Genomic DNA, 20263 nt, shown 5'->3' on the forward strand with positions numbered 1-20263 from the left:
TTTGTTCGCACTTTTTCGGGCGTGACAATATGTAATATGTTTATTTTTTATTGTTTGTAAATTTTATATGTAAAATTGGGAAAGGGGGCGATTTAAACTTTATGTATTTAGGTGGTTTTTTTTTTACATTTTATTTACTAACTATTACCCCCCTTAGGGGCTAGAACCTTTTTCCTATTCACCCTAATAGAGCTCTATTAGGGTGAATAGGACTTCACACTCTCCCTGCTGCCCTATGCATAGTACACACAGCATCAGGGCTTCAGTAGTGTCCTGGTTGCCATGGTAACCGATTGGAGCCCCGCGATTACACTGCTGGGGCTCCGATCGGAACTGCCACCAATGAAGAGGGGGGAGGGGACCCTGTGACCACTGCAACCAATTAATATAACAATGGGGGGGTGCACCTGTGGCCACTGCGCCAACAATGATACTAATACTGGGGGGGGCGCACTGCGCCACCAATGAATGTAAAACACATTAATTCAAGTATAGGCAGCGGGGTACCCGGCATCAATAACAGGGCATGCGATCCGCCAAACTGCGGCAATTAACCCCTCAGGTTCCGCACCTAAGGGGTTAATTACCACGGATCGCATGGCCTGTTATTGAGGCCAGGTGCCGGGCATGTGCTACCGCCGCCGCCACCCTCTGCCTATACTTGAATTAATATGTTTTACATTCATTGGTGGCGCAGTGGCCACAGTCCCTCCCCTCCTCCTCCCTGCTATCTCCCCATTGGTGGCAGCGGCAGCCGCGTCACAGTGGAGAGGGAGGGAAGGACTCCCTTCTTCTCCATTGTGCTGGTGAAGAGAACATTGAGAGCAGCGCGTGCCATGTTCTCTAACTGATACTAGGCTGCACAGTATCGATCCGGACAGCCGTATTGATTGAGTATTGATACTTCGATACCTGGCGCAACTCTAATTCAGAGGACTTAGCTTAATCTGGCACTAGCGCCTTTACTCCTCGGGTAAGCGCCTGCGCGGTCTTCCATCCCTGTACTGGCATCAGGCTTAGGCCTCATACACACGACCATATGTATTTTCCGCAAGAACGGATCCCCAAATATACGGATGACGTCCGTGTGCATTCCGTATTTTGCGGAACGGAAAAGCTGGCCCCTAATAGAACAGTACTATCCTTGTCCGTAATGCGGACAATAATAGGACATGTTCTATTTTTTTGCGGAACGGAAATACCGACATATGGAACGGAATGCACACAGAGTAGCTTCCGTTTTTTCTGCGGACTCATTGAAATGAATGGTTCCGCATACGGTCCGCAAAAAAAACCCCAGAACGGATAAGGAAAGAAAATACGTTTGTGTGCATGAGCCCTTAGGGAGCGGACTGCATATGTGCTTACAAGAAGAGTTCAGGTGCTGCTCACGCGAGATTATGCTCAGTCCTCTGAATGATGTCGGGGAAGCTAGGCAAGGACTTTTAAATGCGGTGCTGGGCTCCCTTTGGGCTCTTTTCAAAGGTAATTGATAGGTATATAAAAACTATTTTATGGCAAAACTAAAGCAACCATAAAGTTGGCAATGGTATAGTTTTGACATGCTGTAGAACTACCATAACCTATAAACAGCTCTATAGGCATAATCTAGCTAACAGAATCTCTTTAAATGTGTTTTATTGGGATTTTATGTGATAGACCAACACAAAGTAGAAAATATGTGTGAAATGAAAAGAAAATGACACATGGTTTCAAACATTTTTAAAAATAAAAACTTGGAAAGTGTGGCGTGCATTTGTATTCAGCCCCCAGTCAATACTTTGTAGGACCACCTTTTGCTGCAATTATAGCTGCAATTTTGGGGTATGTCTCTACCAGCTTTGCACATCTAGAGGTTTACATTTTTGCCCATTCTTATTTGCAAAATAGCTCAGATTGGATGGAAATCGTCTGTGAACAGCAATTTTCAAGTCTTGCCACAAATTCTCAATGGGATTTAGGTCTGGATTTTGACGGAGCCATTCTAACACATGAATATACTGTACTTTGGTCTAAATTATTCCATTGTAGCTTTGGCTGTATGTTTAGAGTCGTTGTCCTGCTGGAAGGTGAACCTCTGCCCCAGTCTCTAGTCTTTTGCAGCCTCTAACAGGTTTTTCTTCAGGATTGCCCTGTATTTAGCTACATCCATCTTCCCATCAGCTCTAACCAGCTTCCCTATCACAGCTGAAGAAAAGCATCCCCACAGCAGGATGCCACCGCTATGTTTCACGGTGTGGATGGTGTGTTCAGGGTGATGTGCAGTGTACGTTTTCATCCACACATATGGGGTCATTTATCAAACTGGTGTAAAGTAGAACTGGCTTAGTTGCCTATAGCAACCAATCAGATTCCACCTTTCATTTTTGATAGATCATTTGGAAAATGAAAGGTGGAATCTGACCAGCATTATATTCCCTAGTGAATGATGACTGTGCCATCTAAGGAGTTTGCAGAGGGAAGGGGCTCCCTCTGTCTCTTGTGACACAGTCAGAAGGCTGGTCAGGGAAAACAGGTATTTTCCTCCCAGCATATGCTGCTGAGCTGATTTATAGCCAGCTGAGGTCAAATACCGGACTGGATTTTAAATGCTGGTCTGGGTTTTGACAGCACCTGGCTGTCCTTAAATAGGCAGCTGGGCTCAGAAGCCATGTCTCTCTGTGTTGGGATCTGGGAGCCTTGTGTCTGGATGAAGGCTTGCTACCTGTTTGGCATGAAAACAGGTTGGTGCTGCTATCAGCAAGGACTCTTTGAGGCAGATCTGCTAATCCTGTCTACCAGAGCGAGTCCCCACAATTGGTGGAGGATGTGGGCAAGAGTAGTGAGGCTGGCGTGAACGCCGATATTTTTGGTTTCTGCATTTTTCAGGCACGGTTGTATGTCGTACATTAAACCAGTTGTATTACAACCAGTGCCCCACGACAAAATGGAGGCTGTTGTGAAGGACCTCCTAGTGGCTAATCTGCAGCAGCGATAGACAAACCAGCAGGAGACTAACCAGTTGCTGCTACAACACGTGATGGCATTGCAGACAGCAGGAGAAACCCTGAGCGTCCACGATGCCTGGAAAGCAGTCCGTGCGATGATTCCTAAGATGACATTGAAACCTACTTGGCGATGTACGAGAAAGTGGCCATCAGGGAAAAGCTACCCTGTGACCAGTGGGCTGAGGTCATCGCTCCATTCCTGGCATCCGATTCCCAGCGGATGTATTTCGACTTGCCGGACGATCAAGCAGCCGACTACCAAAAAGTAAAGGGTGAGATTTTGTAAAGACTGGGGGGTGAATGTGTTGGTCCAGGCCCAGCGGGTACATCAGTGGGGGTTTAAGCCGGCTGAGCCTGCGAGGACCCAGTATTATGACTTACTCCACCTCTTGCAAACGTGGCTACAGCCTGATGTGCTAAGTCCCCCGGCCATGCTGGATAGACTATTAGCCGATTTGTTCTGGAGGACTTTGCCATACCCTCTTCAGTACTGGATTGGTCAGGTGTCTCCTGGCAATGCCCTTGAGATGGTGGAACGCTATGAAGCTACCAGGAATTTAAAGGAGGGTTCTGTCGGGAAGGGGGAATCGGCAAACCCTGAAAATCTCCACCCCAGGCCAGGGCATTTGAGCCGATAAAATCCGCCCGGGATGTACCCACGGCGGAATTGGCTCCGATAGTCTGCTGGCGGTGTCCAGAGAGTGGCCATGTAAGGGCTGACTGTCCTCATCGGATTGAGCCCATGGACACTAACTATGGCTACTGTCAGTTGCTATATGCAAGGAGGCTGTGTGCAACAGGTACTCCAAAGTTTCTAGATCACTTGTGCCAGGTGGGAGACACTCCGGCGGAGGCTCTGCTGGACTCAGGGATTCTGGTGACCCTAGTAAGGGCTACCCTGGTGCGGTCCACTGAGTATACTGGCCGGAAAGTCAGGGTGATGTTCATCCATGGAGACTTAAAAGAATACCCCACCGCGCTGGTGTCTCTAACCACGGTGGGCGGTAGATGGACCCACGAGGTGGCTGTCCCCACAAATCTACATTATGAACTCATAAAAGGGAGAGACTTCCTGGGCTTCCCGACACTGTGGCCTGCTATGAGAGTGACTGATACCCATGAGACAGGGGTAACCCTAGCAGAGTGGTCCAGCTCAGGGGGGAGACCAGAACCCTGGGAACCTGAGACCTAAGGACCAGCGGTCGGGGTGACCGCCACTTCGGTGGAAGAGGGGGAGATAACCCCGCTAAGTGTGATGGTGGGAGACGTGGAGGACTAGCTGCCGGGTCCTGAATTGGCAGACCTCAATGTCTCCTGGGAAAATTTTGGTACCGCCCAACGTCGGGACCCAACCCTGGGAAATGTGTTAATAGTAACCTGGGGCAGAGTCAGTGTTTCCCCGTTTTGTGGTTCATCAAGATATGTTGTATCGGGTAAACCAACTACTGGGTGAGCCTATTGAACAGTTCGTGGTCCCCAAGGCTTATCGCAAACTTGTGTTAGATCTAACCCACCAACACATTCTCGGGGGTCACCTGGGGCTGCAGAAAACTCAGGATTGTAATCAAGCATGACATTGTCACTGAGCCTCAGGCAAAAGTCAGATTAAAACCATACCGGGTGCCTGAAGCTCGGCGACAAGCCATATCGGAGGAGGTGCAGCTAGACGTCATTGAGGAGTCAAAAAGTGAGTGGGCCTGTCCTATAGTATTGATACCCAAACCGGACGGGACTTTGTGGTTTTGTAACAACTTTCGAAAACTTAACGAGGTTTCCAAATTCGATGCGAATCCCATGCCCTGGGTGGATGAGCTCATCGAGATGTTAGGACAAGTCCGGTATTTTTCTGTTTTGGACCTCACAAAAGAGTACTGGCAGGTGCCCTTAACGGAGGCTGCCAAAGAGAAAACTGCCTTCATCACGCCTGAGGGGCTGTATCAATATAAGGTCTTACCCTTTGGTCTGTATGGCGCCCCCGCCACTTTTCAGCGACTAATGGACATTGTACTTCGTCCACATCGTCGGTATGCCTTGGCTTACTTGGACGATATTGTCATCCACAGTACAGACTGGGAAAGTCACCTACCCAAAGTGCAGGCTGTAGTGGACTCCCTTCGGAAAGCTGGCCTAACCGCTAACCCAATAAAATGTGCGATAGGGTTAGAAGAGACTAAGTACCTGGGGTATGTCATTGGGTGCGGAGTCATCAAACCCAAAGTGAACAAAAGAGAGGCGATACGGAATTGGCCCCGACCTGTCACCACTAGGCAAATAAAGTAATTCATGGGAATGGTGGGCTATTACATGAGGTTTGTTACCCACTTTGCTACTCTAGCCACGCCCTTGACAGGACTGTTGAAGGGACACAAGTCAATGATGGTTCGCTGGGATGATCGGGCGGAAGAGGCTTTCTCCGCTTTGAAGTCGACCCTGTTCAGATCCCCGGTTTTGGTGACGCCCAACTTCAAAAGGGAGTTTATAGTACAGACCGATGCCTCAGAAGTAGGCCTTGGTGCTGTACTGTCTCAGGGAGTCAACGGGGAGGAGCATCCCGTTGTCTTCCTCTGCCGTAAGCTCACCCCAGCCGAGACCCGGTATAGTATAGTGGAGAGAGAGTGCCTGGCTATCAAGTGGGCACTAGAATCTCTCCGCTATTATTTATTGGGGAGAAAATTCCGCCTGGTGACTGACCACTCCCCTCTCAAGTGGATGAGCCAGGCCAAGGACAGAAATGCCTGGGTCACCCGATGCCAGGTAAATGCCATTAAAAATTTTTTTTTTAACTGTGCCAGAACAGCCATTTTTTGGTCATCTTGCCTAGCAAAAAGCATAACAGCGAGTGATCAATAGTTGTATATACCCCAAAAGGATACCAATAAAACCATCACCTCATCCCGCAAAAAATGAGCCCTCACATAAAGCAATCACCAGAAAAATAAATAAACTATGGCTTTCAGATAATGGAGACACAAAAACTATTTTTTTCTTTGGAGTAAAACCTTACAAAAAAAAAAGAGACATATTAGTTATTGCAGCGTCCTTAATGACCTGCTCTACAAAAATATCACATCCCCATCAGTTGTTAAGACGCTGTTAAAAGCTAGAAAAGCCATTTTTGGTCGCCTTGCCTCTCATAAAGCATAATAGCAAGAGATCAAAAAGTCTTATGTACCTCAAAATGGTACCGATAAAAAGGTCACCTCATCCTGCAAAAAATAAGCCCTCACACAGCTCCATCAAGAGAAAAATAAATGTATAGTTCTCAGAAAATGGCTGTAAAACTACCCCAGAGGCTGTTCAATAGCAACATGGTGCCCATAAACCAATCCATCAAATTATGCATCTTCCCCTTCTAAACCCTTCAGTGTACCCAAACAGTAGAATCCACCTAACAATTTAAAGGGTGTGGGGTCATAGATGGCATCAGCTGGGCACAGCATATTCGGCCCTGAAATGCCATATCTGTGAAAAACTTGTAATTGAAATTTTTCACAGTCCCCTGCATTAATTTCTGCATAACACTTCCATTTTCCGTTAATTTCAACAGAGCAACTAAAGGGCTGACACAGTTTGTAAAATCTGTTTTGAATAACTTAAGGGGTATAGTTTCTAAAATAGGGTAATTCAGGGATGCCCAACCTGCATCCCTCCAGCTACATTACTACAACTTCCAGCATGCCCAGACAGCCTGCAGCTTACATGTTGGGAGTTGTAGTTTTGCAACAGCTAGATGGACGCAGGTTGGGCATCCCTGGGGTAATTTATAGGTGGTTTCTATTATGTAAGCCCTATAAAATTACTTCATAACTGAATTGGTCCTTTAAAAAGTTTTTTGCAGATCCGTCATGGATCTGGAAAAACGCTTCCGTTACAATAATACAACCCCATGCATCCGTCATGAACAGATCCGGTTGTATTATGTCTTCTATAGCCATGACGGAACCGTGTTGAACACTATTGAAAGTCAATGGGGGACAGATCCGTTTTCTATTGTGCCAGATTGTGTCAGAGAAAACGGATCCGTCCCCATTGACTTACATTGTGCCGTTTGGCTCCGCTTCGTCAGGCGGACAGCAAAACAGCCCTGAATGGATCTCACAAACCAAAACTCTAGTGTGAACGTAGCCTAAGCCTTCTAACGTCCTAAAACAATCAAATAACATTTACAAAATGATGCCAACATTAAGTAGACATATGGTGAATGTTAAGTTATAAGTATTTTATGAGGTATCACTAGTTGTCTTAACCCCTTAGTGACCGGGCTCATTTTCACCTTAAGGACCAGGCCATTGTTTGCAAATCTGACCAGTGTCACTTTATGTGGTGATAACTTTAAAATGCTTTGACTTATCCAGGCCATTCTGAGATTGTTTTTTCGACACATATTGTACTTCATGACACTGGTAAAATGGAGTCAAAAAAATTCATTTGAGTCAAAAAATGTATTTTTATTTATAAAAAAAATACAAAAATTTGGAAAGATTTGCAAATTTCCAAGTTTCAATTTCTCTACATCTATAATACATAGTGTAAGGGGTTACACTCTCAGGTTGGGCGGTGATGACAGATTCTCTTGCAGACCACAGGGTTAAAGTCCAAATGCTGCTTTATTTATCACACTCCGGCAATACAGGCAACCCCAGTTATAATTCACTGGGTAAGGTGAAGGCCCAGCACCACAAAACATAAACCAAACCAAAATAAACACCTGCCCGTCTGGGCTCTGGCTAATACAGTGAAGATCCTAGCTCACCTATTGAACACAGGTCACACAGAGAATTTGGTTTCTCTAGCCAGCAGCGCAGCCATCTTCCCAGACTTTCTCCAGGCATTACTCTCTTCAGACTGACAGCATGGGCTGTGCTTTATTTCCCCTTGATGATCCCAGCTGGCTTCAGCTGGGATCCCTCAGGCTAGGGGAAAACCTGTCCCGGAATGGGGTGGACTGGGGAGGTCCCTCTACCAATCCTACCTTCTCCCAGTCCAATAAAATCCAGCCCATAAACTTAACAAAACTGTCTCAGCAACCTACACATTGCTGAGACCATTTTAACCTTCTGGATTTTATTTACCTCACCCAGTTGAGGAAGCTGGGTGGGATATACATACCTTCCAGGACTTTACCATACACTTTTTCTGTTCACCTTACCACATATCCCCCCCCCCCCCTCCCTCTTCTCCAGACCAGAGGTCTAGATATTTTTAGCCAACAAGCAGTGTATCCTGGACAAAGCATCTGCGTTCCCCTGTAATTCCCCCGGCCTATGTTCAACCTTGAAATTAAAATTTTGCAGGGAGAGAAAACACCTGGTCACTCTTGCGTTTTTCTCCCTGTTTTGTTTCATCCAAGTTAAAGGGTTTCTGTCACCCCACAAAACTCTTTTTTTTTTTTTTGGATAGTTAGATTCCTTGTAGGGCGATATAGGAGAATATAATAGTCTTACTTACTTTCATGCGGCCGATTCTTTATAAAACAAAGTTTTATAATATGTAAATGAGGGCTCTACCAGCAAGTAGGGCGTCTACTTGCTGGTAGCCGCAGCAGCAATCCGCCCCCTCGCCGTGTTGATTGACAGGGCCAGCCGGGATCTCCTCCTCTGGCCGGCCCTGTCAGTAATTCAAAAATCGCGCGCCTCCGGTCATTCGGCGCAGGCGCTCTGAGATGAGGAGGCTCGTCTCCTCAGTGCGCCTGCGCCGATGACATCACCGAAAGAGAAGACGTCATCGGCGCAGGCGCACTGAGGGAGTGCTGAGGAGACGAGCCTCCTCATCTCAGAGCGCCTGCGCCGAATGACCAGAGGCGCGCGATTTTTGAATTACTGACAGGGCCGGCCGGAGGAGGAGATCCCGGCTGGCCCTGTCAATCAACACGGCGAGGGGGCGGATTGCTGCTGCGGCTACCAGCAAGTAGACGCCCTACTTGCTGGTAGAGCCCTCATTTACATATTATAAAACTTCGCTTTATAAAGAATCGGCCGCATGAAAGTAAGTAAGAGCATTATATTCTGCTATATCGCCCTATAAGGAATCTAACTATCCAAAAAAAAAAAAAAGAGTTTTGTGGGGTGACAGAAACCCTTTAACCACCTCCGGACCGCTGTACGCACAGACGCGTCCTGGAGGTGGTTGTTTAATTCCTCCTGGACGCGCCGGCGCGTCCTCTCGCGAGACGCGAGATTCCGGTCACAGCCGGCCCGCGCATGCGCATCGCGGGCCGGCAAAAGTTCGAGGAGTATTTCATCAGCAACCTGCCAGCCAATGATCGTCGCTGGCAGGTTGCTGATTTTTAAAAAATCGAATCACAAGCCAGATAACAGATCATATTAGTAAATATGATCTGTTATATGGCTTCTCTGCTCCTCTGCTGGTCCTTTTCGTCGGTTGGATCCAGCAGAGAAGCAGACATCACTGTGAGTACACACCAAACACTGCCCTTAGCCCCTGATCACCATCCATCACCCCCATCATCCAAATTAACCCCTTGATCGCCCCCTGTCAATCACTTAGTGAAAGACAAAAAGTGATCAGTGTAAACTGACACTTTTTTTTTTCACTAGTATTGGCTGTTAGGTTTTAGGGATAGTTTAGGCCCCTTGGTTGGGTAGTTAGCGTCAGTTAGCGCCCACCCCACCGCACCGCAGTCACTTTTATTCGCTGTTTAGCGTATCGCTAATCAGCATTTGTACTTTTATAGTATCTGTAAGTGATCAAAACTGATCACGGTCAGATCTATAATAGTATTAGTGTCACTTTAGTTCGCCCTCCACCCAAAACGCAGTGTTTGCCCGATCAGGCCTGATCGGTCGCCCACACGTGCGTTCACCCACGCCCGCCCCACCGCAGTGACAAAAAATTATTATTTTTTGATCACTGCACATTCACTTTACACGCTCTGCGGCGATAAAAAAATCAGTTTTGATATTTTTTATCAACCGCAGCGGCCTCCGGTACTTCGCTAGCCTCCCCTTTGTAAGACAGGCTTGCTTTTTTTCTTGGGTAGTCTCAGGGAATACCCCTAAATTTAGTAGTCCAAATGTCAAACAGGGGGTATTCTTCTGAAGAGGCCTACAGGATTCTGACCCAGTCGGATGAGGAGTGGGAACCCTCATCTGACGAATCTAGCGGGTCAGAATATGAACCTGTAGAAAGCAGTGGCTCTCTGACCCAAAGTTCGGACGAGGAGGTTGAGGTCCCTGGCAGCACCAGGCGTACCCGGCCCCGTGTCGCTAGACCACAGGTTATGCAGGATCCGCTTCAAGAGCAGCAGAGTGGGGCTGTCGCTGCCGGATCACGTGGTGAGGCATACACCAGCAGCGCAGCCCTTCCTGGACCTAGTACCAGCACTGCCGTACAACATGGTGAAGTAGCGAGCACCAGAAGGGCAGTTGAAGCTGGTACGGTGGCACGTGCACTAGTTACCCCGTCGCAGCCACCGCACAGACAGGCCCGTAGAGCCCCTAGAATCCCTGAGGTGCTGGCAAACCCTGATTGGCAGTCACCAACTTCAGCCGCACCAGTAGTTCCCCCTTTCACCGCCCAGTCTGGAGTTCAGGTTGAGACGGCTCAGATCAGTACGGCCCTGGGATTTTTTGAGCTGTTCTTGACTGCGGAGCTCTTGGACTTAGTCGTGGCAGAGACCAACCAATATGCCACACAATTTATAACCGCAAACCCGGGAAGCTTTTATGCCCAGCCTTTCCGGTGGAAACCAGTCCAAGTTTCCGAACTTAAAATTTTTCTGGGCCTTCTCCTCAACATGGGCCTGACAAAAAAGCATGAATTGCGGTCATATTGGTCAACGCACCCAATTCATCACATGCCCATGTTCTCTGCTGCTATGTCCAGGACACGATTTGAGGCCATCCTGCGTTTCCTGCACTTTAGCGACAACACCACCTCCCGTCCCAGAGGCCACCCAGCTTTTGACCGGCTCCACAAAATTCGGCCCCTCATAGACCATTTCAACCAGAAATTTGCAGATTTGTATACCCCTGAGCAAAACATCTGCGTAGACGAGTCCCTAATACATTTTACCGGGCGCCTTGGCTTCAAACAATACATCCCAAGCAAGCGTGCCCGGTATGGGGTCAAATTGTATAAGCTCTGTGAAAGGGCCACAGGCTATACCCACAAATTTCGGATCTATGAGGGAAAAGATCAGACCCTGGAGCCGGTCGGTTGCCCTGACTACCTGGGGAGCAGTGGGAAGACAGTCTGGGACTTGGTGTCACCCTTATTCGGCAAGGGGTACCATCTTTATGTGGACAATTTTTACACAAGTGTGGCCCTCTTTAGGCATTTGTTTCTAGAACGGATTTGCGCCTGTGGCACCGCGCGAACTAGTCGCGTGGGCTTCCCCCAACGGCTTGTAACCACCCGTCTTGCAAGGGGGGAGAGGGCTGCCTTGTGTAACGAAGAACTGCTCGCGGTGAAATGGAGAGACAAGCGTGACGTTTACATGCTCTCCTCCATTCACGCAGACACGACAATACAAATTCAAAGGGCAACCCGTGTCATTGAAAAGCCCCTCTCAGTCCACGACTATAATGCGCTCATGGGAGGGGTGGACTTCAATGACCAGATGTTGGCTCCCTATTTAGTTTCCCGCAGAACCAGACGCTGGTATAAGAAGGTGTCTGTATATTTAATTCAATTGGCGCTCTACAATAGTTTTGTTCTCTACAGTAAGGCTGGGAGAACACGATCCTTCCTCAAATTCCAGGAAGAGATCATCGAGAACCTCCTTTACCCAGGAGGTTCCGTGGCCCCATCCACCAGTGTAGTTAGCCGTCTACACGAGCGACATTTCCCCAGTGTCGTTGCTGGTACCTCAACCCAACCGCCACCCCGAAAAAAAATGTCGTGTCTGTAGCAGGAGTGGAATAAGGCGTGACACCCGCTATTTCTGTCCTGACTGTCCGGACCACCCTGCCCTATGCTTAGGAGAGTGTTTCCGGAAGTACCACACACAGGTACACCTAGCATAGGGATCACATCTCACCAGGACAGGCACACAGGGCTATTAGGGCCCTTTCTCTCACAGCTGCTGCAAACCTCTCCTTTCACCTGGGATAAAGTGCATAACGTACTTCGCCACATCTTTGGGCGATTTGCGCTTTGCACATTGTCCCATGGGGAAGGAGAGGTTTGTTCTATAAAGGTAAAAAAAAAAAAAAATTACCGGTAAGTAAAAAAGTTTAAAAAGTTTAAAAAAGTTAATATGTTCTGTTCTAAAGTTAATAAAGTTATTGCTTTGCGGCCTGGTTTTTTCTTTTTTTTTTTTTTTTTTTTTACCTTCCAGGTGGACCATCCGATCGACCAGCTGCAGCACTGATGTGCATTCGGACAGAAGCATTGCGCTGCTGTCAGATTACACGCAAGTCGGTGTATGCGGCGCTGCAAGACGAGATTTCTCCTCTGCAGTAAAAGATATGTTTGCCGAGGCATATGAGCTGAGGAGGTGGCGGTGTTCATATACTTTGGCAAACACTTTGTATATATAAAAAAAAAAATCCCGGCAATGATTTATTCATCCACATCGATTGATGTGAATGGAGAAATCTGGTTTGCCAGGGCATACGAGCTGAAGTGGGTATGGATGTTGGGCGGAGCTCCTATGTCCTGGCAGACGCCTTTCCCCTCCTTTTTCTTTTTTTGGCAGAGATTTTTTCATCCACATTGATCGATGCGAATGAAGAAATCTGTGCCGTTCATTTTTTTCTTTCAGCCCAGAGGCTGAACGGAAAAAAAAAATCTCATTACCCGTATGCTCAATATAAGGAGAATAGCAGAAACTCCTAATGCTGGCCATACATGTAATGATTGCGGAGACCCTCAAATGCCAGGGCAGTACAAACACCCCACAAATAACACCATTTTGGAAAGAAGACACCCCCAGGTATTCCGTGAGGGGCATATTGAGTCCATGAAAGATTGAAATTTTTGTCCCAAGTTAGCGGAAAGGGAGACTTTGTGAGAACAAAATCAAAAAAATCAATTTCCGCTAACTTGTGCCCAAAATTTTTTTTTTCAATGAACTCGCCATGCCCCTCATTGAATACCTTGGGGTGTCTTCTTTCCAAAATGGGGTCACATGTGGGGTATTTATACTGCCCTGGCATTTTAGGGGCCCCAAAGCGTAAGAAGAATGCTGGTATCCAAATGTCTAAAAATGCCCTCCTAAAAGGAATTTGGGCCCCTTTGCCCACCTAGGCTGCAAAAAAGTGTCACACATCTGGTATCTCCGTACTCAGGAGAAGTTCAGGAATGTGTTTTGGGGTGTCTTTTTACATATACCCATGCTGGGTGAGAGAAATATCTTGGTCAAATGCAAACTTTGTATAAAAAAAATGGGAAAAGTTGTCTTTGCCAAGATATTTCTCTCACCCAGCATGGGTATATGTAAAATGACACCCCAAAACACATTCCCCACCTTCTCCTGAGTACGGAGATACCAGATGTGTACACTTTTTTGCAGCCTAGGTGGGCAAAGGGGCCCACATTCCAAAGAGCACCTTTCGGATTTCACAGGTCATTTACCTACTTACCACACATTAGGGCCCCTGTAAAATGCCAGGGCAGTATAACTACCCCACAAGTGACCCCATTTTGGAAAGAAGACACCCCAAGGTATTCCGTGAGGGGCATGGCAAGTTCCTAGAATTTTTAATTTTTAGTCACAAGTTAGTGGAAAATGATGATTTTTTTTTTTTTTCATACAAAGTCTCATATTCCACTAACTTGTGACAAAAAATAAAAACTTCCATGAACTCACTATGCCCATCAGCGAATACCTTGGGGTCTCTTCTTTCCAAAATGGGGTCACTTGTGGGGTAGTTATACTGCCCTGGGGTGTCATTTTATATATACCCATGCTGGGTGAGAGAAATATCTTGGCAAAAGACAACTTTTCCCATTTTTTTATACAAAGTTGGCATTTGACCAAGATATTTATCTCACCCAGCATGGGTATATGTAAAAAGACACCCCAAAACACATTCCTCAACTTCTCCTGAGTACGGAGATACCAGATGTGTGACACTTTTTTGCAGCCTAGGTGGGCAAAGGGGCCCATATTCCAAAGAGCACCTTTCGGATTTCACAGGTCATTTTTTACTGAATTTGATTTCAAACTCCTTACCACACATTTGGGCCCCTAGAATGCCAGGGCAGTATAACTACCCCACAAGTGACCCCATTTTGGAAAGAAGACACCCCAAGGTATTCCGTGAGGGGCATGGCGAGTTCCTAGAATTTTTTATTTTTTGTCACAAGTTAGTGGAATATGAGACTTTGTATGAAAAAAAAAAAAAAATCATCATTTTCCACTAACTTGTGACAAAAAATAAAAAATTCTAGGAACTCGCCATGCCCCTCACGGAATACCTTGGGGTGTCTTCTTTCCAAAATGGGGTCACTTGTGGGGTAGTTATACTGCCCTGGCATTCTAGGGGCCCAAATGTGTGGTAAGGAGTTTGAAATCAAATTCAGTAAAAAATGACCTGTGAAATCCGAAAGGTGCTCTTTGGAATATGGGCCCCTTTGCCCACCTAGGCTGCAAAAAAGTGTCACACATCTGGTATCTCCGTACTCAGGAGAAGTTGAGGAATGTGTTTTGGGGTGTCTTTTTACATATACCCATGCTGGGTGAGATAAATATCTTGGTCAAATGCCAACTTTGTATAAAAAAATGGGAAAAGTTGTCTTTTGCCAAGATATTTATCTCACCCAGCATGGGTATATATAAAATGACACCCCAAAACACATTCCCCACCTTCTCCTGAGTACGGAGATACCAGATGTGTGACACTTTTTTGCAGCCTAGGTGGGCAAAGGGGCCCATATTCCAAAGAGCACCTTTCGGATTTCACAGGTCATTTTTTACAGAATTTGATTTCAAACTCCTTACCACACATTTGGGCCCCTAGAATGCCAGGGCAGTATAACTACCCCACAAGTGACCCCATTTTGGAAAGAAGAGACCCCAAGGTATTCGCTGATGGGCATAGTGAGTTCATGGAAGTTTTTATTTTTTGTCACAAGTTAGTGGAATATGAGACTTTGTATGAAAAAAAAAAAAAAATCATTTTCCACTAACTTGTGACAAAAAATAAAAAATTCTATGAACTCACTATGCCCATCAGCGAATACCTTAGGGTGTGTACTTTCCGAAATGGGGTCATTTGTGGGGTGTTTGTACTGTCTGGGCATTGTAGAACCTCAGGAAACACGACAGGTGCTCAGAAAGTCAGAGCTGCTTCAAAAAGCGGAAATTCACATTTTTGTACCATAGTTTGTAAACGCTATAACTTTTACCCAAACCATTTTTTTTTTTACCCAAACATTTTTTTTTTTATCAAAGACATGTAGAACAATAAATTTAGAGCAAAATTTATATATGGATCTCGTTTTTTTTGCAAAATTTTACAACTGAAAGTGAAAAATGTCATTTTTTTGCAAAAAAATCGTTAAATTTCGATTAATAACAAAAAAAGTAAAAATGTCAGCAGCAATGAAATACCACCAAATGAAAGCTCTATTAGTGAGAAGAAAAGGAGGTAAAATTCATTTGGGTGGTAAGTTGCATGACCGAGCAATAAACGGTGAAAGTAGTGTAGGTCAGAAGTGTAAAAAGTGGCCTGGTCTTTCAGGGTGTTTAAGCACTGGGGGCTGAGGTGGTTAAAGGAGCGTGATCTGTTACCAACAGAAATTTCCTACCCAGCAGGTAATATTTAAGTGACTCCAGAGCCCATTTAATGGCTAGACACTCTCGTTCCACTATGGCATAATTTTTCTCTGCTGGGGTCAGCTTCCTACTTAGGTACATCACTGGGTGCTCCTCCCCATTTATCACTTGTGACAGGACCTCTTCCAAGCCTGTCTCAGATGCATCAGTCTAGACCAGAAACTCTTTTCTGAAATCCGGGGAAATTAGCACCGGCTGTTGACAGAGAGCGGACTTCAGGCTTTGAAAGGCCTTTTCTGCCTCTGGGGTCCACTTCACCATTATTGACTTAGGGCCTTTCGTTAAGTCAGTCAATGGTGTTGCCATCGATGCAAAATTCGGTACGAACCGGCGGTAGTACTCCGTCATGCCAAGGAAGGCCCTGACTTGTTTCTTCGTTAAGGGCCTAGGCCAGTCTTGTATCGCCTCTACTTTATTGATCTGGGGTTTAACCAGCCCTTTACCAATAATGTAGCCCAGATATTTTGCTTCCTCTAGACCCACTGCACACTTCTCAGGGTTTATGGTTAGGCCAGCATCACTAATGGAGTCTATAACGGCCTGTACCTTTCAGAGGTGACTTCTCCAATCAGATGAAAAAATGACCACATCATCAAGGTAAGCGGCAGCATAGTCACGATGTGGCTTCAAGATAAGGTCCATCAACCTCTGAAATGTAGCAGGGGCTCCATGTAACCCGAACGGCATCACAGTGTACTGGAACAGCCCCTCTGGAGTGGAGAATGCCGTCTTTTCTTTTGCATCATCTGATAATGGTATCTGCCAATACCCTTTTGTAAGGTCAAGGGTCGTGATGTACCTTGCTTTCCCAAGCCTCTCAATCAGTTCGTCTACTCTGGGCATGGGGTACGCATCGAATTTTGATACCTCATTTAGCTTCTGGAAATCATTACAAAATCTCCAAGTCCCATTAGGCTTCGGGATTAAGACAATAGGGCTTGAACACTCACTGGTAGATTCCTCAATGACCCCTAACTCAAGCATGCGCCTGACCTCAGAGGATACCGCTTTTCTGCGTGCTTCTGGTATCCTGTAGGGCTTTAGATTCACCTTACTGTGGGGTTCAGTTCTCATGGAATGTTCTATCAGGTGGGTACGGCCTCGTAGGTCAGAAAACCTTCCTCTATTTTTCTGTAGAAACTCCTTTACTTCTTGTTTCTGGGGTACTGACAATGCCTCACTAATTTTTACCAGAGGAATTTGTGGTGACACCTCCTTACTCATGGTCTGTGCGGCCACCAATGACTCCCGATCTTTCCATGGCTTGATCAGATTTACGTGGTAAATCTGGTAGGGTTTTCTCCTTCCTGGTTGGTGCACCTTATAGTTCACCTCGCCCACTTTTTCCACAACCTCGTAGGGACCCTGCCACTTTGCCAGAAACTTACTTTCTACAGTGGGAACTAGAATCAGGACCCTGTCCCCGGGATTAAAGTCCCTTATCTTGGCAGACCTGTTATAAATTCTGCTTTGAGCCTCCTGGGCTCTTTGCAGATGTTCTTTAACTATGGGCATCACTGTCGCTATCCTGTCTTGCATGTCAGCCACATGTTCAATGACGCTCTTATAGGGAGTAGCCTTAGCCTCCCAGGTTTCTTTAGCTACATCGAGTAAACCCCTCGGGTGACGGCCATATAGCAACTCAAATGGTGAGAACCCTGAAGAAGCCTGAGGCACCTCCCTAACAGAAAACATAAGGTATGGCAGGAGGCAGTCCCAGTCCCGACCATTCTTTTCTACTACTTTTTTTAACATCTGTTTCAGCGTCTTGTTAAACCTCTCGACCAACCCATCTGTCTGTGGGTGGTACACCGAGGTACGTATCTGGGTGATTTTGAACAACTTGCACAACTCTTTCATGACCTTCGACATAAAGGGGGTACCCTGGTCCGTGAGAATTTCTTTAGGGATCCCCGTGCGGGAGAACATGAAAAATAATTCCCGGGCAATATTTTTGGACGCCATGTTTCGCAAGGGTACCGCTTCCGGGTATCGTGTGGCATAGTCCAACACAACCAAGATATACTGGTACCCCCTAGCTGACTTAACAATGGGACCCTCCAAGTCCATGGCAATTCTTTCAAAAGGTACCTCAATGATGGGAAGAGGCACCAAGGGACTCCGGAAATGTGAGGTCGGGGCACTTATCTGGCAGGTTGGGCAGGACTCGCAGTATATTTCCACTTCCTTGTATACTCCAGGCCAGAAAAATCTTTGTAGTACCCTCTCCTGTGTTTTGCTAACACTCAAATGACCCCCAAGTACATGGTTATGTGCAAGATCTAGTACCATATGTCTATAGGGTTTTGGCACCAGAAGCTGCTCCACAATTTCATTGTTGCATTTATTAACTCGATGCAGCAGGTTTCCATTCATGGCAAAATGCGGAAAATTTTGGTCAGCTTCTGGTACACCATCTATCACGGTAACATTTTCGTGGGCACTCATGAGAGTGGGGTCTCTCAATTGCTCTGTACCAAAGTTACCCCGAGACACCCCTAAGTCCAACACATTTTCCCCAGTTGGGGAAGCTTCATCTTCACCAGCTAACACCTGCAATGGAAAAGTGTCATTATCAGGTACGTCACATAACCCCATATTTTCATCAGACCTTTTAGTTACCATAACATCTTCATTTTGCACCTTATCGGCACCATTGTTTTCAATGGTCTTTTCCTTTAAAACATTGGATTCAATGGGCCCCTCATAGCAATGATTATTTAAAGGAGACGGCACAGATTCTGCAGGAATGTTTCCCTTCTCCCACAACTTCCAAAACAAGGGGAAGTCCCGGCCCAATATCATATCATGCATAAGTCTTTTTACAACCCCGACTTCATAGGATACAGTCCGAGCCGGAGTCTCCAGCTTAACGCAAGCCACCGGGTATGATTTTGCATCCCCATGGATGCACAGCACACTTACTCTTTTGTCCGGCACATAATTACCAGCCACGAAGCTGGCATGCACTAAGGTGACCAGACTACCGGAGTCCAACAGAGCCCTGACGGAGCAGTCATTTATCACCAGGGTACACATCTGCGGCTCAGTCTCTAGTCCTGGGGAGGCCGCACACACTGGCACAGCATACAGCGACTGTCTCCGGCTCCCGGCACACTCCATGGGCTCTGAGGTCAGAGGACAATAGGCAGCAATGTGTCCCCACTGACGGCACCTCCAGCACTGGGTCGCCCCAGGTCTTCTAGGTGAGAAAACCTCTCCGGGTCCGGACTGCCCGGGAGACTCAGCCTTATGCCCACGCCCAACCTCTAGAGCCTTATTCCCTCTTGCACCCTTCCACACACCCCCAACAACCGGAACTCTCTTACCCACAGATGACACAGGTCGGGCACTCCGGGGAGGTGTTGGTGTGGTAGGGACATCACGGAGGTAGTCCTCCATCGACAGGAACCTTTCCACCAGGTTTACGAGCTGATCTGCAGTTTTGGGGTCTCCATGTCCGACCCACCGTTGCAGCTCCGCTGGGAGGGCTCTAAAGTAGTGATCCACCATTACTTTCTCCACAATCTGGTCTGGTGTAGAAGTCCCAGGTTCCAGCCACTTCCGTACAAGATGGAGGAGGTCAAACATCTGAGATCGGGCAGGCTTGTCCATGGTGTAGCTCCACGTGTGGACCCTCCGGGCACGAACCGCTGGTGTAACGCCAAAACGAGCCAGGATCTCCATTTTTAATTTGACATAGTCCCGGACATCCTGCTCCCTGAGGTCGTAGTAGGCCTTTTGTTGTTCGCCGGACAAAAAGGGCGCAAGGACCTCTGCCCACTCTGCTATTGGCAGCCTCTCTCTTTCCGCCACCCTCTCAAGTAGCCTCGATATCATCATCAAGTGTCAGTTTTTGCAAGGCCCGCTGCACAACCCTCCTCACATTCAAAGTCTCTGGGGGGCTTACCTCCACTTGTGGGGCTGGAGTTACAGCAGTCTCTCCTATTGCAGCAATATGCTCCATCAACAAACGATTAGTTTCCTGCTGCTGTGCATTAGCCTGTTGTTGGACACGTAAGGCTTCTTCGTGTCTCTCTTTATCCTCAGCATGTCTTTTCCTTTCCTCCAGATTGGCCTGTAACAACATCTTCATCATTTCCTCCATGGTATTTGGTGAACTTTGCAAAGCTGCAGCAGCTTTCACCCAGGACATTAAATTATTTACTGTCACGCCGTTGCCCTTAGCAACCGACTGTTGCCTTTTTAGCAGGTACGCTTGCCCGCATCCGACACCAATTGTAAGGGTTTAACACTCTCAGGTTGGGCGGCGATGACAGATTCTCTTGCAGACCACAGGGTTAAAGTCCAAATGCTGCTTTATTTATCACACTCCGGCAATACAGGCAACCCCAATTATAATTCACTGGGTAGGTGAAGGCCCAGCACCACAAAACATAAACCAAAATAAACACCTGCCGTCTGGGCTCTGGCTAATACAGTGAAGATCCTAGCTCACCTATTGAACACAGGTCACACAGAGAACTTGGCTTCTCTAGCCAGCAGCGCAGCCAGCTTCCCAGACTTTCTC

This window comes from Bufo bufo, chromosome 2, assembly GCF_905171765.1.
Source record: "Bufo bufo chromosome 2, aBufBuf1.1, whole genome shotgun sequence".
NCBI lineage: Eukaryota > Metazoa > Chordata > Amphibia > Anura > Bufonidae > Bufo > Bufo bufo.